The sequence below is a fragment of the Schistocerca piceifrons genome, chromosome 5 (genome assembly GCF_021461385.2).
Source record: "Schistocerca piceifrons isolate TAMUIC-IGC-003096 chromosome 5, iqSchPice1.1, whole genome shotgun sequence".
NCBI classification, from domain to species: Eukaryota; Metazoa; Arthropoda; class Insecta; order Orthoptera; family Acrididae; genus Schistocerca; species Schistocerca piceifrons.
Genome location: NC_060142.1, coordinates 222,266,167 through 222,284,873, shown reverse-complemented (window position 1 = coordinate 222,284,873; position 18,707 = coordinate 222,266,167). Strand labels below are relative to the sequence as shown.

Sequence of the window (18,707 nt, the reverse complement as noted above, 5' to 3'; positions counted from 1 at the left end):
CTCTCTCTCTCTCTCTCTCTCTCTCTCTCTGTCTGTGTGTGTGTGTGTGTGTGTGTGTGTGTAGAGGCACAACACAAAAAGAAGCCTTTACCACAAGAAGGGACGGTGTACAGTGAACTTGCTGCAGGAAGGAGTAGTACGCGGAAAAATGGTTAGAATGACACAGGAATACGCAAAACAGTTTGCGAAAGCTGTTGCATATGATACTTACGTAGAAATAAATAGATTAGGGAGGATGATTAAAGTTTAGAGATTAATTTAAGGCAGGAAATAATGGTAAGCTGATTAGTTAAAAGAAAAAAATGCTTCACGAATTATTGATAGGACTAACACAGTTTGTCGTAAGTACATAAACAATGTTTCAAAATACCGATTAATTCGGGAAGAAATTTTGTACAAAATTATTAACTTTATTCAGCTATGGTGTGTGGTGAAGGTAAAGAATGATGCCCTAAACCCGAAGTTCTTTTTCAACACCACAATGTTTTACTGAGTGCGGTATTATCGGATGTGATGTCACCTTGCCTTGTTCCGACTTTGACATGAATTCCCCAGTGTTATTGAGGCAATATTTTGGCTTAAGGTGAACGGGAAACTTGTCCGATCATTCATTCTATGATTTCCTACACGTAATACTGTGAGTGTGTGTGTGAGTGTGTGTGTGTGTGTGTGAGCGTGCATGCGTGTTTGTTTGTGTGTGTGTGTGTGTGTGTGTGTGTGTGTGTGTGTGTGTGGCGTGCGCGCCGTGGACTGTTGTCGCCAATTGCCCATCGCTTGGAGCCTTGTTGGCTGCTAGATAATGCCGCTTACAAAGGCTGATCGATGAGCATCAACAAAAGTAGAACAAGTCTAAAGGAATGTAGTCGAATTAAACCAGGTGATTCTAGTAGAATTAGACTGTGAAACCAGACGCCAGAAGTAGTCTATGAGTTTTGCTCTTTGGATAGCAAACTATCTGACCATGGATGAATCAGAGACGATAGAAAGCAAGAAAAGCGATTGTGAGGAAGAGAAATTTTTTAATATGTAATATAAATTTAAGTTGTACCAATTTTTTTCAGAAGGTATTTTCCTGTAATATAGCCTTGCACTGGTGTGAAACGAGGACGATAATCAGTTCAAACATTAAAAGAATAGAAGCTATTGAAATGTTGTGCTAAAAAGGACTATTGAAAATTAGACGACGTATAGAATAACTAATTGGGAGGTACTGAATCGAATTGGGAAAAAATTATCTATGGCAAAAATAGGATGTAATCGGTTGATCTCACACATAATGAGGCACCAAAGAATTGTCAGTTTACAAATGAAAAAATGCAATGATCAGTCGTGATTAATTATAATTTATTGCTTATCGGTCTAGACGTTAGAATAACTGTCATTAGTGCATACGTCATCAAGTATAAAACGTTTCCTTGAATACATATTTCTTTTAAATTTCTGTACATAGTCACACCTATAGACACACTGCGAAGAGAAGCAGCATATCTGACGGAATACAAACATGAACAGCTCAGATTTGAAACAAGTTTGATGTGACCATATTTGGTGATGAAACTTCCTGGAAGATTAAAACTGTGTGTCGGACCGAGACTCGAACTCGGGACCTTTGCACAACAGTTTCTGTGAAGTTTGGAAGGTAAGAGACGAGGAAATGGAGGAATTGAAGCTGTGAGGACGGGTCCTGAGTCGTGCTTCGGTAGCTCAGATGGTAGACCACTTGCCCGCGAAAGGCAAAGGTCCCGAGTTCGAGTCTCGTTCCGGCACACAGTTTTAATCTGCCCGGAAGTTTCATATCAGAGCACACTCCGCTGCAGAGTGAAAATCTCATATTCGGTGATGTGTACAATGATGATGGCTACTACGAGAGTATAGTCGAAATCGAACTGCAATAACTTTAGATTATTCCCGAAGGAACTCTGCATTCAGTAATTAAAACTTCCGGGCTAAGAGGCCGTGGTCCAATAGTAGAAATACTTCTCCCTGACGTTTCGTTGCCAGCCCGGAAGTTTTAATTACTGAAGACGCCGGCCGTAAAAGCCTACACGCTATGATTAGAACTCTGCATTCTTCAATTCTTTTATGCAACGGTCACCGCACACGGGAGTCTTGTGGAGTCCAACATAAATCGTCGGTTTGGTAAAGGGAGAAAATGGGGGAGTCCAAGGCTTGAATACAGTAAGCAGGTTCAATTGAACGGAAGCTGTAGTAGTTCGGCAGAGATGAAGAGACTTGCACACGATAATGAAATGTGGAGAGCTGCAAAAAACCAGTTTTGGAAATGGAGACAAAACAGCAACTAAAATATAGTGGCGCAGAGTGAAGGTTGCATAAGTTACTACATTCCTTCCTTGATGAGAGTCTAATTCGCTTATTTTTACTCTGAAGAGTCTCCTTTCGTTCTGTGCTGACAACGGTTTCTACGAAACAATTCGGTCGCCGAAATACATTCAGTTAGTGCAATGAATATTCGTGGTTGCTCCCCATGACGTATTATCTCTCGCTGCTACGGGCGGGGAAGGAAGGGGAGGGGGGACACAAAGCCTGCAAGTTGCACCGTTGTTTCTGACCACGAACGTCTTCTGTGCAATGTACTCAGTACGTTGCAAGAATCAGTTGCGAATGCACTAATTCGGAGCTCAGTGCATTCGATCGTGGGCAAATTTTTTTCTTTTTAGGACTTTGTGGTAAGGACTATGGGACCAAACTGCTGAGGTCAACGGTCCCTAGGCTTACGCACTACTTCATCTAACTTAAACTAAATTATGCTAAGAACAGCACTCACACCCATGCCCGAGGGAGGGAGCCGCGAAAGCCGTGACAAAACGCCCCCGACCGCACGGTTAGCCCGCGCGGCGACGGCAAATTGTTGGCGCTCTTATGGTGGGTGCTTTCGTAACCAAGGTAGCCGAAGTGTTTGGTGTTTCAAGAAGCATCGTACGGAAGATTTATACCGAATACAGGGAAAGCGGTAAAAAGTCATTCGATAATGCGGACGAGAGTGTGTGTTGAGTGTGGACGATCACTCTGGAGGATTGTGACAAAAAATAAAAGGACGACAGTTACCAAAGTCATTGCAGTACTGAATGTCGCATTCGCGAACCCTGATACCGCCAAAACAACACGAAAGGAACTCTATAAGCAGGGAATTGCAGAGAAAGTTGGAACTGCAAAGCTACTCATCAGTGATGCAAGTGGCCATTACAGGGAAACCGGGTACTGAAGCCATAAAACCTGGACTATGGAGCAATGGAGGAAAGTAATTTGGTCGGATAGTCCTGTTTCACACTGTTTCCAACTTTTGGCCGACTTTCCATCCCAAGAGCGAAACATAGCGCAGGTGCGGTAATAATTTGGGCAGCCACATCGTGGTATTCTACCGACCTGTTTGTTACTCTGGAGAGTTCCACTAATACCAAGGATTGTGAGACCATTTTGGGTGATCGGGTAATTCCCATGGTACAGTAATCTCCAATGGTTATGCTGTGTTCCAGTACGACACGACTCCTGTCCACATAGTTCCCGTCTTTTGTGAGCTCGAGGATGAGTTGTCGTGCTTCCCTTAGCCATCACAGTCACCATATTTTGAGCCTTAGTGATCGCTCTACTATGGACAGAAGGGTGTCTGATCGCAATCCACCTCCAAAATCGTTACCTGAACTTATCACTATTTTGCAGTAAAATGGTATAACATTCCCTTGAAAGCAATACGGGGCCTGGGTTTATCCATTGTGAGACGACTGGAAGCTGTTTTGAATCCCAATGGTCTCCCTGCACCGCATTATATGTGGTAATGTGTTGTGTTTTTGGTGCTCCGGGATTTTTCCCCACGCACTCTATGTCTACGCGCTATATAGCGGACCGGTGAATGTAAAGTATACTGAGCCAGTACGCTTTATGCAGTACGACTGTACTCTCCCACTACAAGTTAACCCATAATTTGTTTTCCATTAGCCAGAGCGGCAGATCACCGTAATACTACCGGTAATTCGATAAAAATATAACTTTCAGTATTTTCAGCAAAAAATAAATTGGTTTAGCGTTATCTGTCTGACTCGCGAATATCGTAATAAAATGTCCCATTACATCCAATAGCATTGCTCGTTTGAAGGTCCGTTCGCCTTATTTCTGTTCCAATACTGAAGCATCAATTTAAACAGCAAATATAATTTAAGAAGTAATTTTTGCTGCTTTTGACTCTCGTTCGAAATGCAGTTAACCAAGTAATTCGTGGTGCTTTGAAAAATACATTCAAAATGTTTACTCGTCGCTGGAAGTTTTTGATGAATAGCGCAGATAAACTGATGCGATTACGCTTTTAATTATAGGAAAGGCCATATGACGTAAGGGCCACGTTTGTGGCGTGACCGGCAGCGTGCCGGGCGCAGGTCGTTTGTGTATTAAACCCGCGCTTAACACACTCTTACCACGCCACCGCTGTATAACAAGTGTGTTTATACTTTTTCATCTCAGCATGTATGCGCGATTTATGGTTCATAGATGAGGCGAATATGAGTGGGATTATGCAACGATCAACGTCACTGAAGAACAGCAACGGTTCGCGAAGAAAATCTGAAGACAATGCGTCTACTATCGCGTGGGTGTTAGTTTTTTGATAAAGAATGACTCAGTACGCTGGAAGATTCCAGCTATTATTGAAGTGTGACGCCACGGAATACAGATATACATAGCAGACATACGATTGTGATAAGTTTTCAATGTTATTTTATCAATGTTGGATCTTGTTGAACTCAGTGGCTGTTATTAAGTACTGTTGATGGACAGTTATTGAGTTACGTACTGTTGACGGACAACGCAACTAGGCACAAATAACGCCCATCTCCAGATGGATGTGTCACAGAGATCATAAATGTGCTGTGTGTATTTACCTATAGCACGTCAACAGGTTCTTATGACGTTATTTCCGAACATGCAGTCTCCGTATGCTCAGGAGACTTGACTCGCCAGATTCTGATGCCGCTCTTTTAACTGAAAAGTCACGAGTCTGTTGTGGGGTACAAGTGGTATATACCAATGCAGAAACGTGAACGAGTACATGAATTCTCAGCTATAACTGAGGACCCGTGGCAATGGCGCTTCAAATGCAGCCGTTGTACAATTTTTACAATCCAATACAGTGGCTGATCGATTAGCAGTGAATACTGTTATTTATACACACACAACACACACACACACACACACACACACACACACACACACACAGACATATATATAATGTGTGTGTGTGTGTGTGTGTGTGTGTGTGTACCTATTCTTGAATTATGTACATAGGTACGTATGTACACATATATGAATGTGTTTGTATGTAACTATATGAGTAAAACTTTTTTTGAAAATCACTGTAAATTTATTTTAATATTTAATTTCTGTCCAGTTTCATTAGAGGCCATCTTATTCCGAAAAACGGTGATACTAACGACGCAACCCACGACTAGCCTTTCACTCCTGTACGCTTCAGTGAGAGAGAGAAGTAATCAGTTATTTGTGGATATCTGCGTTGTCCATCAACTCTACTGACTCCTTGATACCTTGATGATTTATCTTTTTAGTCATATTTACTCCAAATTTGCACATCAGTCCCCAGAAACCTGACATTTGATGCTTAAATAGAATCACGAAAACCACTATTCTTCTAATCTCGGGATGACTCAGAGTAGCTCAGTACGAACTGCCTCGGTGCCTCCGAGCTATGATCAGCAATGACTTCATTCGGTGATATTCAATACTTTCAATACAGTCATCTAGGTGGAAGACAAACCTAACTGCTTTCATTGTTAAAAACCATTGTCGTGGCATCTTAGTGCGGCTAGGTGTTAGGCTTTGAACTTTGTCCTGACTCAGTGGCAAGTTTCTCAAAAATTTATGAAGTCTACGTATCAATAGACGGGAACTTTAATGCAATGTATTGTAATGCACTCACAGTAAATGTTGTATGCGACATCTATCACAAAAGAATGGAGATTTATTTGTGTACTAGCAAATATATTCAATCACAGGTGGTCATCTTCAACAGAGATTCATTTAAGTTTGCAATCATTTTGTCCTTAACACAGGAAATAAAAAGACTTTCACCTATCGTTTTTCTTGCTCTCCAAGTCACTTTATTTCCTTCGTTATCTTAAAGCTTGTCACAGCATAAATAGGCAAATCTAGGAGGAAATGCAGTCACGTGATTATACATTACGTTGAATACGGCGACGCTGTTCTGTGATCAGTATGGCTTTTTCTTACACCACGTATTTCACGTTAAGGAGAACAAGTCATCAAGTCATCGAAGTGTTGCTAACTTTTAGAGTTTCATCGCACATTGGGCTGCTTCTGCATCAGTCTTCAAATCCACCTTTTACCCACTGCCCGCATCTGGATTTCACAGTAGCGGTTCATTGATTTCGTACAACAAATATCGGTTAATTAATTCTCAGTTTTCGTAAATACAACACACACGCCTTTATGTGCAAAACACGAGTGCTTCATTCAGCAATGGTCAGCTCAGTGTTGCTTATAGTGAAACATATTCATTTTACTCCCATTTAATGCTCTACATCCGTCGCTACACCGAGTTGCAAAAGAAGTGTGCGGCTTACGTCATACAGGAATGTCCCATTACTTCAGATGTGGTCAACAGAACGCTACAGAATACCCCACATCGAAACTTTGTCACGTTATGAAATGAGCGCTGTCCCTTTACGTAACCTAAAGCTTGTAACAGACGAGCTTATGTAACGTCGTTCGTGCAATACACGTTGCGCTCTGCCCCTGTATTCAGCGTGTAATCGATGTGGTCATCTGATGTGAGATCATAAATCTTTCAGCGGCTTGTTTCCTTTAAATTTTATGTGTTGAAATAACACATATAGGACTGGAATTGCTACCCTCAACAGGTACCTAACTTTTTTTTTCCTAAGTAATTCGTGTTTTAGTATCGGTCTTTTGCTACGCAACGAAATGGATGTTGCTGTGAAATTCTTGACAGATTAAAATTGCACGCTGAAGCTGAGCTCGAACGAGTTTTAATCTAACTTCACGGCAGCGCATACTCCTCTGTCGACTGAAGCATTTGTTCTCTAAACAATACTGCGGGTCAGACACCTCAGTGGACAGTCACTGCAAGACTCCTTGCACAATTTCAAAAAAAGGCCAAATGGCCACCCCTAGGAATACGGTACATGCTTCCAGTCAGTTACTGTCCTGTTTGTTTGGCCCACTGAAGACGAGGAGATTCAATAGCTGTAGTGAGGAGTGGGGAATGGCCAGGTATCGACAGCATACAGAGTCCTTCGCAATGTTCGCTAGGAAAGCGAAGAAGATGGAACTGCATTCACTTACCGTGCATCTCATATCGTTAAAGCGTCATTTGTCCGTTTGATATCAGTTACATACAATCGGCGCTCCAAAATGATCAGAGCTCTGTTACAGTGTGCGTACAAAAAAATTATACTATGTGGTTATAATTAAAATGCGGCTATTCACAAAGGTCCTGTGTGGGCCGTAATTATCATACGGCAGCGAAACTTCGTACATATTCTAATGAGTTAATGCGGAATTGATTTACGCTGGGAAAAGTGCGTACCTGGCGCGTGTATACAGGAATGGCATGTGGAAACGTTTCTATATGTAATGAGTTGGGAACGGAACGTGGGAAGAAAAGCTGAAACAAGTGGGAAGAACGTAATACTGTTTTTATTATAAGCTGACGCTTACACAGTTTGTTCAGTATGAGCACCCGAGACGCCGACGAGATGCAGTTTCCGTAAAACGACATGATCAACAGCTGCTCGCAGAAGTCCCTGTGGAAAATGAGCAACGTATTCCTGTATACAGCCCTTTATGTAAGGCGAGGCCGTATGTGTCCCTGGTAAGTGAGTTCTTTCCGATAAAGCTAGGGCAAAAAGTCACATGGATTCAGATCAGGTCATCATGCAGGCTTGATCTTGAAAACCTCTTGAGATAACACGTTCGTGGAAATTTGCATTAAGCAGATCATTCACTGCGGGAGCGACGTAAGGCTTGCCCCATCTCCCATGAAAACGATGGTTTCGACACAGTTACGCTCTTCCAAAGCAGGAATCACGTGCTACACAAAGAGGTCTCGATAACGTACAGACATTTTTGTACATCTCTCAGTCCTCTGGGTGTATTCTCTGCTAAGAAAAATCGACCGAGAAGAAACATGCTTGAGAATCCATACAACACATAGGGTGAATGCAGTGGCTCTTAGTGCACAAAATGCGGTTTAATAGTACCATAAATTCGGCAGTTCTGTTTATTCATTGCATCCTGCAACATAAAATGTGACTCGTAACTCCATAGAATATGCCCGGCCACATGTCATGAACTTCGATCATTGCAAGAAACCGAAGAGCAAATTCAGAACGTTGCTCTGGATCATTAGGTTTCAGTTGTTGCACCGTCAGCATCTTGTATCAATACCAGTGTAAAATAGAAAAAAATGGTTCAAATGGCTCTGAGCACTATGGGACTTAACATCTGAGGTCATCAGTCCCCTAGAACTTAGAACTACTTAAACCTAACTAACCTAAGGACATCACACACATCCATGCCCGAGGCAGGATTCGAACCTGCGACCGTACCGGTCACGCGGTTCCAGACTGAAGCGCCTAGAACCGCACGGATATGTAAAATAGACAGAAAAACTTTCCGTATTGTTGATGATGGGACGGACAATTCTCGTGCACTGCATGAACACTAGCACCACCCGGGGCTCGCACTGTATGGTCAGTTACAGCAACAACAGTCTCGTCAATACCTTCCACTGTGATCGGACGCCTTCGTCTACCAAATGGCATTTCAAGGTTACCCGTGTTTTCGGAATACATTACCATCTTCTTTATACCATTTAATGAGTTGGCGCCTCTCTTCAGACGTATCAGTCAGGGATACTCTCTCAATGTAGCACTGCAGTTGCTGCTATTCACATAAAACGATTTCACCAACAGCGCACGGTCTTCCTTCTCTATAGCCACACTGTTCACAAATCTTAAGGCTTTTTAAGTGACAGTGTGGATGTCGTACCAGTTGTCGTACCATCAGACAAACAGTGTACAGCGCAAGATTTGCACCTGTTGGTTACAAACGGAACTAATTTGTTTTCCAGCGTTAGTCAGTTCCACATTAACGCTTTAGGACAACTTCCAAGTTTCGGTGCCATACGATAATATTATGGCCCGCACTGGACCTCCACGAGCACCTGAACTTTAATTATAACCACCTGGTCTTAATGATTTTTAGGCTAGCATTATGTGCTACAGTTAGGCAATTAGGCAATATTTTTTTGTCGGATGTGTTTCATCCCAAATTATAAAGGCATAATCAGATCTGTGAAATACATATTCTTCTTCATTTGCATCATAACTTTCAACTTGCATATTTTGCTATTGTACTTCTATGTTACAGTCCTGACTTACGAAAGCTTTCTTCAGTATGTAGGGTGTTTCACAATTCCTATGGATTGTAGAACGGACTTAGGAGGCAAAGTTTTCTTTGGAAATGTACACTTTAGATATAAAATAAGTTCTAGGATCAGATCCCATTTAAATTTCCCGCTTCACCGTACGCAAACAAACTGAGAATAAGGCACCATAGTCAGTCCCTGTTGTCATTACACCACATACGATTTTCGTGCTACTGCAAACGTTGTGACGGTGGTGCTCCGCTGACACACTGCACTGTCCACTTAGAAGTGGGCATCCTCCGCGAGGCAGAAGAAATACCACCAACCAGTATTTGGAACGTTTTCCAGGCCATTGGCTTCTGTAGACCACAACGGTCAGACTTGTGTGCGTAGGCTTACTGTAAAGCTGGATATTTGAAAATGATCTGATTTTCAAACTAATTTTACATCCAAGTGATACATTTCCAGATCTGATCACCTCATCGAAACCTTATCTATTTAGTGCCCTTTACAGTCCCTGGGTGCTTCTAATAGGAATTGAGGAGCACCTTGTATATTTTATCAACTACTGTCGATAATGTTTGACATCTGTTGTGTAGAGTTGACGAAGCTGTTTTTCTGCCTGTTGCACTAAGCACGGTTTGCAGACGAGGACACGACACACACACACACACACACACACACACACACACACACACACACACATACACATACACACACACTCTTCCATAATGTTGACTTGTTTATATTACGAAGTGTTGTCAGTTGTGGGATATGATCAAAGGCTACACAGAGTGATTCAGCTGCCCCTACCGATTCGTTTTATGCAACCTCCTATGACAGAACAATGTCGTTGGCCAGATTGATCTGGAGATGTGAAGCACATCGTCAAAATGTTTCAGAATGAATGGTGAACTATACGAACCTATTGTACAAATTTTCCTTATGGAACTACTTTATCACATCAATGCGTGTCACATACAAATCTTTTCACTGGGTTATAAACTGGAAAAATTGTTACTTCCACACTCCCCATTCAGCTGTCTCAAGTTAATTTCGTTGTTTCTTACGGTGATACACACATTACAAGGCAAAGTTTCTGAATCATTTACGAAAGATTAAGTACTAAACAGAATAAACTCACAGAGACATCACAAATTATTTGACTTCACTGATAATTACACAAAGAAAGATGGAAGATTCTTTGGTAAGTACGGCAGAAGTACGGTATATCTTGGTCCACAAATACCGTGTAACTCATGGCCAACCCCGACTTCGTTTGCTAACATTTACCCAAAACACCTGAGAGGTAACTTATATTGATTACATGGCTGTCACCAGTCTGGATGCCATTCCTAACAAAGACGTGGTATGGGTTGCACAAAACGTCATCAGTGGGGCAGCTCAATCTCCCTGTGTGTGTGTGTGTGTGTGTGTGTGTGTGCGTGCGTGTGTGTGTGTGTGTGTGTGTGTGTGTGTGTGTGTGTGTGTGTGTGTATGATCATGAGATAGAGAGAGAGGGAGTACTTCTTGTTTCTTCAGATCATTACATGACTAGGAGAGGACGTTTAGCATTGTCCTGCGGAAACAATCAATACATAACATAGTCTAAGTGGATTTCCTTTTGTCCGCAGGAAATTACGTGTTGGTATGGAAACGTGGCATCGCCGTGTTGACGGCGGGAGCAACCAAAGTGTCTCCGGACGAGCGAATCCGCCTGGTGGACGGCTACAACCTGGAGATACGCGACGTACAGACGCAGGACGCGGGGGACTACGTGTGCCAGATCGGCACGCTCGAGCCTCGCGAAATCACGCACACTGTAGAGATACTTGGTGAGTACCTCCCTAGAGCGGGATACAGCTCTCTGATCCCTTCAGTTGTGAATCTGTGCAAACAAGTGTTAGTTGATTACATTCCTTGGACAAAGACAGATTACCCTTCTTGAGGTCATCCCGTTAATTCGATACTCTTGTTTGTCGTAGCAGTCGCAGGCATCGACTTCCGGGGACACAGTGACCGTTGTAATTAACGTTCAGGAAAACCGCCACAGTTTGTGTGTTGTTTGATTTAACTGACTAGTTTCATTCGTCAAAGGTGAGCATCATCGGGTGGCATCCCCTAGTTGTAACACGGGGATTGACTGTTGAATCAACTCGTGAAGAGCAATGTTCTGTGCGACGTATAATGGGTTGTATGTCTTCGCTCGTAAGTCACTAAGGCAGGAAGGTCAGTTTTAATCGTTGACGATTATGGGATGTTTTTCTCACTTGGCTAGTACGGAAGTGTTTAAATATTTAAATGACAGACGCACATTTGTACCCACACAGGACGACGGATTAAAATTACAATAGAAGTAGCGCTTGAAAATTGCGCGTCGTCGAAACGAGCTGGTAGTGTAATACATTGCCTGACTAAAGTGAAGCACCCAGAAGACATGGTCGTTTGTCAGCGAAGCTTCTTATGGATACACATCATCGGCGGGTACGTGAATGATGACCGTCGCAGTTCTCTGCGACAGATAGAAAGGCCGTCATAGTGCATTACTGTTGTTTGGATGTAGTTTTTTCACTGGGCTTGTTAGTGTATATACGAGGCTTGAACGTCGTCAGAAGTCGATTGACCTCTGTGAAGGACAAGGAGATGCGTACCAGTGTGAGACAGTGTTATCAACGCGTGACAGAAATTGGCTTGGACCTTATTGTCGCGTTCCGGTCGACCACTTCTGACCACCGCAAGGGAGGAGCATCGTATTGAGCACGAGGTACATCCTAACCCCTTCACAAGTACGCCTACCAAATGAGTACAAATAACGGGCTCCCAATAACATTTTTTGTCATCTTGCCCCATAGGCCGGAGATTAACAGTAGCCCTACCGTCCGATGCCTAGGTTACCGTTATCAGCACAGCACTAGCGACGGTTGAGGAGTGATGGAGCGAATGGGAAGCATTGACAGTCGATTAACAGAATCGCATTCAGAGAAGAATCGCGATTTTACACTACTGCGCATGACCAGTGTCGGCGATAAGATGGCCACACTGAAAGATGTCTCATTCTTCCGTTTTTGGAGAGGTGCAACGGCGTCATGGTGTGGAGAGACATCGGGTATCACTTGAGCGCACGGGGGATAGTACTGAGGGAGATCTGAAGGCAAAGCGGAACGTCACGCACATCGAGCGCTCTCATGTGTTTCCTCTTATGTGACAGTCTCGTGGTGCCACTTTTTAGCAGAACAACGCTTGTCATCACATGGCACGTGTCTCTGTGAATTGTCAGCGTGATGTCAAGGTACTCCATTAGCCAACTATATCCTCAGATCTGCCACCAATAGAGCATTTTCGGGATCAACTCAAAAGTCAACCCTGTCCTAGTACCTCTACCTAAGATACCAACGACCAGTTAAAAATGTTGATGGCTGACTGTGGAATGCGAATGAAACAACTTAACACGTTAGACTTTTAAGATACCACTAGGCACCTTGATGGTTTAGGTGTGCATGAAGTCCTGTTTACCTTCGACATCTTGTCGTAAGGGTCTTAAATAATCGCACAGGGAATCCATCAAAATTTGGTGAATAATGAACTCGATTCCAGTTTATCAATAATAAGACAACCGATACCGGAATAAATAGTCTAGAACATTTCACTACATAAATAACAGGTATTTTGTGTTACTTCTGAGTAATAATACACTTACTGCAATCAAGAGGAAGCAGGAAGCACGATGTCTGCTACTAAACTAAATATTGAAACCCATCAGTGAACCAACGCAATTGACAGCACTTGCACATGTTTGTCGAACGATGAAAGATGTATGTAATTGTGCTCAACTTTTAGCTTACCACGCAGATGTCCTGCTTCTTCTTTGCTGCTAGTATATAGTAGCATGTAATGTAACATACTTATATCTAGAGGTGCTCTCAGTTGTTTCATATCAAGATATTTTGGCCAAAACGTTAGGCATGCAATGAGTAGCAACGAGGGTGGTTCCCGTTTGGTTAGAGAGGAGCAATGAAAACGTCGACTAAATGTTTCCAAGTAACTCCTAGAACCCTTAGCAAAAAGACGATGACGAAATATCTGGGCAAAAGATCATTTCAGAAGACGTTGGGGTTTCAGCGACGGGGTTGAGTAAGCTTTTATCTACGTGAAGTTGAGTTGTCTATGGAACTGTTAATAAGGCAACAACAGTGAGGGATCGTTCGACAGTTTTATTTCTGAGACATCGGATCCAGGTCTTCAAGAGAAAATTCTCAATACAAGCACTACAGAAGTGTATTAAAAATGGTCGAAGGAAACAAAGGTGAACGAAATGGATGAATAAGGAGTAATGCAGGAAAAGTCGTAGGAGTACCACATGGTAGGTATACTAAAGAAAAAAAATTAGCTTGCAAAACTGAATTATAACGGAGAAACTCTAATTAAATAGTGCGTTTGGAGCATTGAACAAAGAGAAACTGCAATTGCAGACTCTTGAGTTTCAAAATATCTGCCAATACTTCCTATCTAATTTTCGGAGTGTATGCTGTAAGACATACATAATGTGAAAGAGAACCAAGGTTAAATATGCTAGACCGTATCGAATATTTTCTCGTTCTTCTCATTTCTTCTACTTTTCATTACTTTCGTCTTCCTTAGTTTTAATCTCAGTCCTTATTATGTATCCATTAGGCTGTTCATTCCATTCAGCAGATCATACAATTTTTCTTGATCTTCACTCAGGATAGCGATGTCATCAGCGGATCGTATCATTGATATTCTTTCACCTTGAATTCTAATTGCATTCTTGAACCTTTCTTTTATTTCCATCATTGCTACTTTGATGTACAGATTGAACAGTTGGGGCGAAAGATTACATCCCTGTCTTACACCGTTTTTAATCCGATCACATCGTTCATGGTCGGCCACTCTTATTATTCTCTCTTGGCTCTTGTACATATTGTATATGATAGATCTCTCCCTATAGCTTACTCCGGATTTCCTCAGCATCTCGAACATCTTGCACCATGTTACACTGTCGAATGCTTTTTCCAGGCCGACAAAGCCTATAAAGGTGCCTTGGTTTTCCTTTAGTCTTGCTTCCGTTATCAACCGCAAGGTCAGAATTGCCTCTCTGGTGACTTTACCTTTGCTTAGCAGAATTGTAGAACTTAATAGCAGCAGCAATATGTACCACAGATGATTAAGGATGTAAGGTAGAGCATCTATTTAAGGGGTAAAATTGGAAGAAATCGCATAGAAAGAAGTGTCAGCTGGCAGAAATAAATTGTTGCAAAGTATAACAGTAAATCATGGCATGTCCATTGCTGAACGAGGCTGGTAGCCTGATAGCTTTCTGTGCATTCCGGTGTGCGTTGTATACTGATGGAATTGCTGTGTTACCGCTAATATATCGGCAATATGGAAACGGGAAATGATTTGTATTTCCTATATCTGCAACTGATAGATTTTATCCGCCCTTTATCATTCTCGAAAATTAGATATAAATCGAGCACCACTCCCTTGTGGAAAATAGTAATGAATTTATTATCAAGTCCCGTCACAATTTGTGGTCGTTTTCTCGTTTAACGCACTGAAGTAGTTATTGAAACATAACTGAAAACGACGGTTGGATGGGACAGATATATGAATTCGACAGACCTGCCGCCGACTACTTCGGCAGTCATTACTCTTTTCCTCCGATGCTGCGTTTAATATAAATATAATATTTCGTACTGTAAATGGGATCAATATTGTCAGGGATTCTATACACGAAATTGACTGTGGAAACATAAATTGGCGAAGATATGCGTATATATGAAGCGCGACTACGTGTTAAATTCAGCTCACCTAATGACCGTAAAGAAGCCCTCATAATCAGTGGCTCCTAATAAAGTAAAAAAGAAAAAAAGAAATGTACCACAGCTTTGTGAAATTACATTATTACATATACCACCAAAAAAACTGCTATAAAATGCTATTTTGCTACAACTGGTTTCGAACGTTGCACCGTAATCTGGATACAATTTTTTCTGAAGAAAAAACAGATTTTATACTACGATCGTGTAATATCGCTAAGTACTTATTTTAAATTTCTGTGTACCGCACATTCAGAATTAAGAAATCTTAACTATATTTAATCGGTGAAACCTGGTTGTAACAATATTCAAAGTACCTTGAAAATTATGTTGTTATAAACGAATGTCGTTTTGATCGAGATTCGTATTTTCAGTCTATTGTGGTGGCAAACGGAAAAGAATAAATTTATTTAGCCTTGTTTTGTTTTACGTACAGTACTCACTATAAGCTTCACTTAGGAGTGAAGTAATCAGTCGTTTTCCTCTGCTGACTGTTTTCCCAACAGACACTTTCTAAATTGCATTCTGTGTTCATTATTTCATTTGCGATATCACTGCTCCCTCCCCCGCTTCATAGAAAATGTTCACAATTCTAATAACTTCAAAAGCGTCTCTCACACTAGCGATAGGCACTTTATTTCTTTATTCTTCCTCTTCCTCTTCATCTCCCTCGCTCACATCATGATCACTGTGGCTCTGATTCTTCACTTAATTTGCAACTTCGTCTTCACTTTTCGCTTCGGTTGTAACAAGGTCATCATCTATTGTTACATACGTTTCAAAGTCGCACTGACTGAGAATATCACAGTTGATTTCTGGAAGCAGCAGGTCATCAAGTGTCATCTTATAGATCTTCAGTTTCGGCGGTATTTATTCCTTCAACTGTTATTGATGGTTTGGGCTGTGACCCGGTTCCAAGCTTTCGTAATGTATCTGATCTTATCCGTCAATGTAATAGAATAACCCTTCTCTTTCTCTGTGAATGATATCATTTTCAGTAATATCCGCTTACGATAGTGGAATTTCAGACTCCTAATTACTCTTTGGTCTATGGGCTGCAACAGGCTTGTCGTATTTGAGCAAGAAATACAAACTTAATATTCTGCAGACCAGAGAATGTAGGATGTGCTGGACAGTTGTCAACAAGAACCACTATCTTCCTTTTCTGACGCCTAATTTCTCTTCTCCCAACGCCTTTCTTCATCTTCAAAAAGTGTTTGGAGGTCATCCAAACTTTTTGTTAGCATAGTAATGCACTGATAGATTTTTTACACGCTTAAAAAACCTAGGATTTTTTTATTTACCTATCGGGAGAAATTTCTTCTTCTCAGTTACATCTGCTTTAGCACAAACAAGAACTATTTTCGTTCTTTAGATAACTTGCCACCAACACATTATTCTCCCTTCAGTTTAGAGTTTTGTCTGGTGTAAGTTTAAAGAAAATGCCACTCTCTTCTGCATTAAAGGTGTTACGGTCTGTAGATCATTCACGAATTGTAAGGCACACGGTAGTGAGCCATTGTTAGTTTATTTAATTACTTATGCTGTTAGCATCATCGCTCACTTTACCAAAAGTGATGCTGTGACGTTGCTTGAACCTGTCGATCCAGCCAATGCTGCACACAAATTCCACATCTTTTAAGTTCTTCATGCATTCCTCTCCTTTCACCATACGGAGAGGTCCAATAATGGGTACATTGATGCTTCTCTATTCTTTAAACAACTTAAGCAGCGCTTCATCCACGTCGCACCGTTCCGCTTTTTGTATCCACTTAATTTTAGATCCATTTTACTCAAACGCAGTAACAAATTTATCCCTGTTCTACAAAGTCGTTTGGACTGTGGAATTTACTAGGCCAAATTGACGACAAATGTCATACTTTTTAGTTACATTCTCGATTTTTTAAATCGCTTTCATTTTCCCTTCCACTGTTTAAACTTCTCTTTTACTGGCATGCTGTTCCACAACATCTGCACTTCGTAACAAATTGTTTTGGAAACTGACATGACCAATATTGTTGACGAGTTCTGTGACTGTCACCACTACTGCAGTATAAATGCTGTAGTGTAACAATGAAGTGAACAGTCTGTACTACACTTATTTTTGAAGGAAAGCAGAGAAAAGAATATACTAGGTTTCCATATTACAAACAGATTTCCTTCTACAGTACATTGATTCTTGGAAAATCTTGCTGCTATCTGAGGCTAAAACTGACGTTATGTACGAGTTACACACATATACATTTGTCAAATCAAGCATGGATGAGAAGTATATACCCTACCAGGAATATGGCCGTACCACAAAGATCAGAACGTTAGAGTCCGCATTGTAAACGATGTCGTTACAAGAAAGTTCAACTGTATACATAACACGTTTTGTAGTAATGAAAGTGAAGGTATTTACGATTTTAAACTTTAATGGAACGCGACAGTGGTATAACATATTTACTGCCGGCCGAAGTGGCCATGCGGTTCTAGGCGCTGCAGTCTGCAACCGCGAGACCGCTACGGTCGCATGTTCGAATTCTGCCTCGGGCGTGGATGTGTGTGATGTCCTTAGGTTAGTTAGGTTTAACTAGTTCTAAGTTCTAGGGGACTAATGACCTCATAAGTTGAGTCCCATAGTGCTCAGAGCCATTTGAACCATTTTTTTCTATTTTACACTGGTATTGATACAAGATGCTGACGGTGCAACAACTGAAACCTAATGATCCAGAGCAACGTTCTGAATTCTTTTTAAGAGCGCTATCGGTACAGACTTCAGTTTTATAGATGACAAGAATGGATGGTCTCCCGTTCCCCGCCTTAAAAGCCAATGGGAACATGTGGCATGCGTTGGGGAGACAGACTGCAGCAGATGCGCATGAATCAAAAACCATCCTTAAGTTACGCACACCAGTGTATTTTCAGCGGCTGAGATATCTGTGTTATGTGCTGGCCACGGCAATAGTCCTGCATCCTTTGTATCGAGATAGGTAAGGACAGCAAGGGTAACATGCGATGTTGCCCCATCTTGTTGAAAAGTAACGAAACAGAGACGTTAAGATAGCGCAGTGTCGCAGTCTTTAACAAGTCAGAAACGTAACGCCTGCTGTCCAAGTAATAGGCTACACGAGCTAGAGATGATCACGATGAGTACCGTATGACTGGCCATGCTATAACGCCAAGTGCTGGACCAGTATCGACGAATGGTGTATGACATTCTACGTAATGCAGTATGCGGTCATAGGGCCAGTGTTGTCATTGGGGGCGCCGTTATCGGTGGACCTCTTTTTCTTTCTTTTTGTTTCAGTGACAACAGAACCGGCAACAGTAGAGTCTTTGGCCGTCCAACGCGAGATGCAATATTGTGGAGTGACAAACCACAATCTAGATACTACAGGATCCTGCCAATACTGAACTACTTTACGTGCTGGTAGAAGTTTCTGCTTCTTAGA

At 41.7% G+C, this 18,707-nt stretch overlaps 1 protein-coding gene across 1 annotated transcript in view; it reads left to right on the top strand.

The window, feature by feature from the left end:
• LOC124798345 (neurotrimin-like) overlaps window positions 1–18,707 on the top strand; it is a 917,636-nt gene that overhangs the window by 113,343 nt on the left and 785,586 nt on the right. Inside the window, exon 2 of the mRNA XM_047261703.1 lies at window positions 11,068–11,268. The gene's annotated coding sequence lies outside the window, so the exon portion shown is untranslated. The remainder of the gene's footprint in view (window positions 1–11,067; window positions 11,269–18,707) is intronic.